Source organism: Triticum dicoccoides, chromosome 7B, assembly GCF_002162155.2.
Source record: "Triticum dicoccoides isolate Atlit2015 ecotype Zavitan chromosome 7B, WEW_v2.0, whole genome shotgun sequence".
Taxonomy (NCBI): domain Eukaryota; kingdom Viridiplantae; phylum Streptophyta; class Magnoliopsida; order Poales; family Poaceae; genus Triticum; species Triticum dicoccoides.
In genome coordinates, this window is record NC_041393.1 from 78160331 (window position 1) to 78166672 (window position 6342).

Consider the following 6342-nt stretch of genomic DNA (forward strand, 5'->3'; position numbering starts at 1 on the left):
GTCGGTAGCTGGCCGCTCGCTCGATGCTCGGCTCCCGCTCGATCACTTTTTTTCCTTCGCTCAAAAATGCTACAGTGTGTACTGATTTTCTTGGAAAAAACAAACCGTTTTGCTACAGTATGTACTCTTGTCCTTTCAAAAAAGTTCATCAAAATGTAAAAAAGTTTATCAAATTTGAAAAGGTTCATCGAATTCAATCAAAAGTTCATTGAATTCGAAAAAAAGTTCATTGAATTCAGAAAAAGTTCATTGAATTCGAAAAATAGTTCATCGAATGTGAAAAAAGTTCATGGAATTCAAAAAGAATTTCATCAAATTCTAAAAAAGTTCATCGAATTTGGAAAAAGTTCAACGAATTCGTAAAAAAGTTTATTAGATTTGAAAAAACGTTCATCAAATTTGTCAAAAAAATCATCAAATTCAAAGAGAAAAGTTCATCGATTTGCAAAAAATATTCATGATGAAACAGTTTTGCGAATTTGAAAAAAGAAAAAAAAAAGGAAAAGAACCATAAGAAAGGACGAGAAAACATGTAGCCAATCAAACCAAGGGGTGTGGTCGGGTGGCTGTAGCTCATACTCTTAACAGCTCGGGTGTGGGTTCGATACCCAGCTCGAGCGGCGGATCCTATTTGACGCCCGCAGGCGTCAAAAGGAAGCCGCGACGCTCACGTGCGATATCAGTTGGGCCGGCCCAATTCGGGTTTCACGTGCGGGGTTCCTTTTCGTTCGCTGTTCGGGGGCAGCTGCGCTCGGTTCTGTTTCGTACGCTATCTGCTGCGTTTCTTTTGTTTTTCTTTCTCTAGTTTTCTTCTTTCGTTTTCTGTGTAGATTTTCTTTACTCCGTTTTTGTGGGCTTTTCTCTCTTCCAGGTTCGGTTTCTCCACTGGTTTTTCTTCCGAATTTTCCCTTTTTCCAGATTTGCTTTTCTTTGGTTTATTCTTTCGGTTTTTTTTTTCGTTTGATTCTCTGTTCAGCATATTATACAAAGAGCTCACACGTGTATTTACAAAAATGTTTTTCTACATTTAAAAAAATGTTTGCTGTATACTAAATTAATGTTCATTGTACTTTTTATAAATTATTCAATGTGTATTTCAAAATTGTTCAACGTATACCCCAAAAATGTTCACTGTGTATTCATATATGTTCATCGTATATCACAAAATGTTCAATATGTATTTAAAGATTGTTCAGCGTATATCCCAAGAATGTTCACTGCATTTAAATATTTTTCATCTTATATCACAAAATGTTCAATGTGTATCTAAATAATGTTCAACATATATCCCAAGAATGTTCACTATGTATTAATATTGTTCATCGTATATCACAAAGTGTTCAACGTGTATTTAAATATTGTTCAGCGTATATGAAAAATGGTTGATGTGTATTTAAATGTTGTTCAACATATATTTCCAAAATGTTCAATGTCTAAAGAAAACTTGTTCATCCTATATAAAAAGTTTCAATAACTGTTTGGAATTTAAAATTTGTGTTCATGTATTTAAATTTGTTTTCACTTTTCCATTCAAGTTTGAAATTTGTTCACAATTTTCAAATATTATTCATATTTGAAAGAAAATTTATTCACATTTTCTACAGGAAATGGAGAAAAAAAACCGGATCTGCCGTTGTACTAAGTACTTTGCCATTAACACTGCAGTTAAGCCATCAATGGTCCCTAGTTCGACTGGTGTTGCTTGCTGCTGTCCCTAGTGAGGTAGTCGGTTCGACTCCACATCCCTGTTTTTATTTTTCTCGATATTTCCTTCGGCGTTGCGAATGGGCCGGCCCGTATGCGCGCTCATGTTAGCGAAGGCTCAATCGTTTCCCGCTCGCGGGCGGCGAATAGGAGCTCTCAGCTCGAGCGCCCCCGGCCCGTATGCGCGCTCATGTTAGCGAAGGCTCAATCGTTTCCCGCTCGCGGGCGGCGAATAGGAGCTCTCAGCTCGAGCGCCCTTTTTGCCTTTTGGAAACATAGATAAAATATCGAAACTGGGCCGGCCCAATGTGGTCTGGGGGGTATGCGCCCGTTAGTAGAAAGACCTATAGCGGGCGCCGAAATAGGATTTAGCCCGGTTAACTGTTGATCGCTCGCGCCTTTTCCTTCGTTCGTTGTTTTTTTTTCTGTTCATTGCTTCGTTCACAAAGCTGAAGAGCACATGAATCTCAAAAAAATACGAATTTCGAAAACAGTTCACCAATTTGAAAAAGTTCATCAATTCTAAAAAGAGTTAATCAAAATTTGAACACAAAATTGAAAACAGTTCATCGAAGTTGAAAAAAGTTCATTGGATTTGAAAAAAAGTTCATCGGTTTTGAAAAAAAGTTCATTGGATTTGAAAAAAGTTCACCGAATTTGAAAAAAGATAGTCAGTTTGAAAAAGTTCGTCGAATTTGACAAAAAGTTCATCGAGTTTGAAAAAAAGTTCATCAAATTGAAAAAAAGTTCATCAAATTGTAAAAAGTTCACCGTTTTTTGAAAAAAGTTCATCAAATTTGAAAAGGTTCACCGATTTTTACGAAAATTTGGTCACCTTTGAAAAAGTTCACGAATTTAAGAAAGAGAAATAAAACAAAGATAGAAAAAAAACAGGAAAAGCAGCTGCCTTTTTCTCGTTTTCTCGTTTCATAAATAAAAGGAAAAGAACGATACTGTCACATGTGGTCATCTAGTCCAACCGGTTGGTGCGATCGCTAGCTGCAGGAACGGGCGGGGTTCGAGTCGCGGCAGGCGCACCATTTTTGGGGATTTTAAGAAACAAACGGCAAAGCAGGATGGGCTGGCCCGCTACGAAACCAAGTGTAAAGCGGGGGTGTGCGCCCTGTACGAAATAGCCTGTATTCGGCGCGGCGCCTTAGGATTTGGCCCCCAGCCGAACACTCTCGTACAACTCCGATAGGATTTTTTTGCTGTGACTAAATAAGGCCCAGTTTTTACCGAGACTAAAAATAATCCAGTTTTGCCTGTGACTAATAAAGCCCAGATTTGCCATGCTAAAAAAGATTACAAATGTCCAGAAAAAAATGAAAGATGGATTTATTGTGACGCATAGAGTAACAAACAAAGCTACTACTAAAATATCGCAATGATTCAAACCAAAATAATACCAACATCTTTATAAGCAAAATTTGGCATGGCCAAAAAAAAATCTTTTTTATGAAAAAAGCACTAAAGAAAAAGTTCATGGCAAATTTTTGTGTGTACATGTTGGCAAGAAAATGTGGATTTAAAATTTTGTATGGCATTTTTATTATATACATGAAAATAAAAAAAACGTGGATTGAAAATTGCCATCATTGGCAAAACAAAAAAAAAGGGGGCAGCCCCAGTGCATGTAGCTCCCGCTTGCGCAGGGTCTGGGGAAGGGTCCGACCTCTTTGGGTCTATTGTACGCAGCCTTTCCCTACATTTCTGCAAGAGGCTGTTTCCAGGACTTGAACCCATGACCTCATGGTCACAAGGCAGCAGCTTTACCACTGCGCCAAGGCTCCCCTTCCATCATTGGCAAAACAAAAAGGCAAAAATTGCCATATGTTCTTTAATACTAATTGCCATGTTTTTCTATAGTAAATGTTAAAAACTCTATAGAAGCAAAATAAATAAAACCATGAATGGTGAAAAAAATTTACCAAGGATCAAATGTATTTTTGCCATGGCAAAATAGAAGTAAAGTTGGCATGCTCCAAAAAAGTAAATTTGCCATGAGAAAAAGTAAAATTTCCATGTAGAAATTAAAATTGCCATGCAAATAAAGGAAAATTTGCCATCGCAATTAAAAAGTTGAATTGACATGGTATTTTTTATCAAAATTGCCATCTTTTCTGTAATAAAATTGCCATGTATTTGAAATAATACAAAAAATGGTCAAAATTGCCATGGCAAATGCACATTCAAATTTCCATGATCTTTATATTGAAAATTGCCATGTATTTGAAATAATACAAAAAAATGATAAAAATTCCATGGCAAATGCACATTCAAATTTGCCATGATGTTTATATTGAAAATTGCCATGCTTTTATATAACAAATTTGCTATGTATGTGCAGTAAAAAAATTGATCAAAAATTGCCATGGCAAAATGCGAATTCGAAATTGCCATGGTATTTTTATCAAAATGGCCATCTTTTGTGTAATAAATTTACCGTGTATGTGAAATAAAAGAAAAATTGATCAAAATTGCCATGGCAAATGCACATTCAATGTTTCCATGTTGTTTATATTGAAAATTGCCATGCTTTTATATAACACATTTTCCATGTACGTGCAGTAAAAAATTGATCAAAAATTGCAACGGCAAATGCATATTCAAAAGTTGCCATGGAAAAATCAACAGACTTCTAAGCCATGATGCCAAATTCATGTTTACGCAAAAGTTGCAATGGAAAATCACATGAATTTCCTGCCGTTTATGAGTATGGATAGAGATAAAATTGCCAAGCACTCTGTAAAGTACCAACTATACAGTGATCTACATTATTTCTTATGTTGTGCCTCTCCCTGGGACATCCATGGACCAAAGTATATGTTCATATATGCTCTTAAAAGTTCAACTCTACGGAAAGTTTTGTCGTATATAGAAGATGAAACAGACTACCACATATAACAAGATACATCTAATGCACTTCAGTACAACCCTCTAGTATTTTGGCACAAAGTAGATCATTTTCTCATCATCTTTTGGTTTGATAGCATATAAAAGTTTGTTCAAACATAATATAAGGAGGCAATTGATGCACCAACTGAAGTTTCTCCAGACCAAATAGACATCAGAACGGGACCAGAGTGAGAACAGGATAAGGTAACAACATTGTGGTGGCACAAATAGATATAGTGACTAGATAAATGATACAATACAAGATAGTGCTCAAATTCATTAGTGCGGTGAGAAATAACTCCAAAAACACTGGTATTATCTTCATCAGTGAGTCAAGTTGTGCTGCTGTAGGCTACAAGATAGTAGGGATGTGGACTCCTTTTTGCATCATCACAAATAAAAGTAGCTCTTCACTTGCTGAAAGAGTAATTCTCTTGTATGCTTTGTTTCTGAAGATTAATAACAGAGGATTCACAAACTAGGAGCAGATCTTCAACTAAATGACTACGATTCTGGAGTACTGATGGAAGTGTAGAGCAATTTCAATGGGGGAAGTGAAGTATTACCTGCAGGGAAGGGAGTCAATGCCAGCAGGGGCCATGTGCATGTGTGCCGTGATGGTCGAGCTCGAACTCCCTCGACCTCCTCCAACGCTGTGGGGCATGGCGGGTGGTGGCAGAGGGGAAACGATGGCAATTTACCTTCGGTCCATAGGTAGCTGCATTCACCGGGAGCGCGGCGGCCTGGTGCTCGCTGCAGCGCGCGAGGATCACGCACAGATAGGCAGCCCCGACGCCAGCCGCGTCAGCGTAGGAGAGCAGGCGGCGCTCAGCTCTCTTCCCACGGCGGCATCTCGAGCAGGTCGGCGAGGAGCTTGCAGAAGGATGCTGACCCAGAGCGCGGTGGAGGCATGACGGTTACCGTCGCGTGAAGACCTCGACGAGAGGAGGTGGCCTCGTCGTCCGCCGCGGCGGGGCAGGCGGCGGTGCGGCGCTCGGCCACCACCAGGAATGCACCTCCACCTTGTGGCGCCGACCAGAATCGCGGCGGCTCCAGGGCCATCGGCGTCGGCGCGCGATGCAGATCCACAGAGCTGAAGAGGAGCGGGCATGAAGGCGCCCAAGGCCAGTCGCGGGTGAGAGAACCTCACCGTCCGGTGGCTGCAAATCCCCGGCGGCGGCCGGAGAAGACGGCGCACGTCGAAGGAGGTGGGTGTTGGGCGTCCCTGCTCGGGATCGCGGGCTGCTGCTTGGTTCGTCGTCCGACCGGTGACGAGGGAGTTGGGGCCGTAGGGATGGATAAGGGAAACGTGAAGAGTGAGTGGAGAGGCGTTCGGGACATTTTTCTTCTCCCCCGAACGAGTTGAGAGCTGATGTTGCAACTTTCACTGCTCCAAGATTGGTGCGAGAAATCCAATGGCAATGAAGACTTCGGGGAGGAGAGCTTAAAATCCTGATGTTCGGGGAGAAATTCAGCGACTGTTCTAGTCCAACCCGGACAGGACTACTCCATCGTGGTTAATTCCAATACCCCTATGACCAGATAGAGGAGTAAAAATTCGGTTTTAATCTGCTAACCGCCACCTAACCGATCTCTAATAACCATTAGCGAAGGATAATTTATCCTCAATAGTGCATCCCGCCCCTATATTTGCTCGGCCGCTACCGTTTGGAGTAAAAAGTCTCCTGCCATCTACTGCCTCACTCACCCCACTCTCATGCCGCATCTATGCCCGTGCCA

The 6342-nt window shown here is 40.7% G+C and overlaps 1 long non-coding RNA gene across 1 annotated transcript; it reads right to left on the minus strand.

The window, feature by feature from the left end:
* Positions 1–4897: 4897 nt before the first annotated feature.
* LOC119335666 lies at positions 4898–5975 on the minus strand. Its single transcript, XR_005161952.1, has 2 exons — positions 5169–5975; positions 4898–5051 (listed from the first exon to the last, which is right to left on the minus strand). It is a non-coding gene; the product is annotated as an uncharacterized LOC119335666 (long non-coding RNA).
* Between the last annotated feature and the right edge of the window lie 367 nt (positions 5976–6342).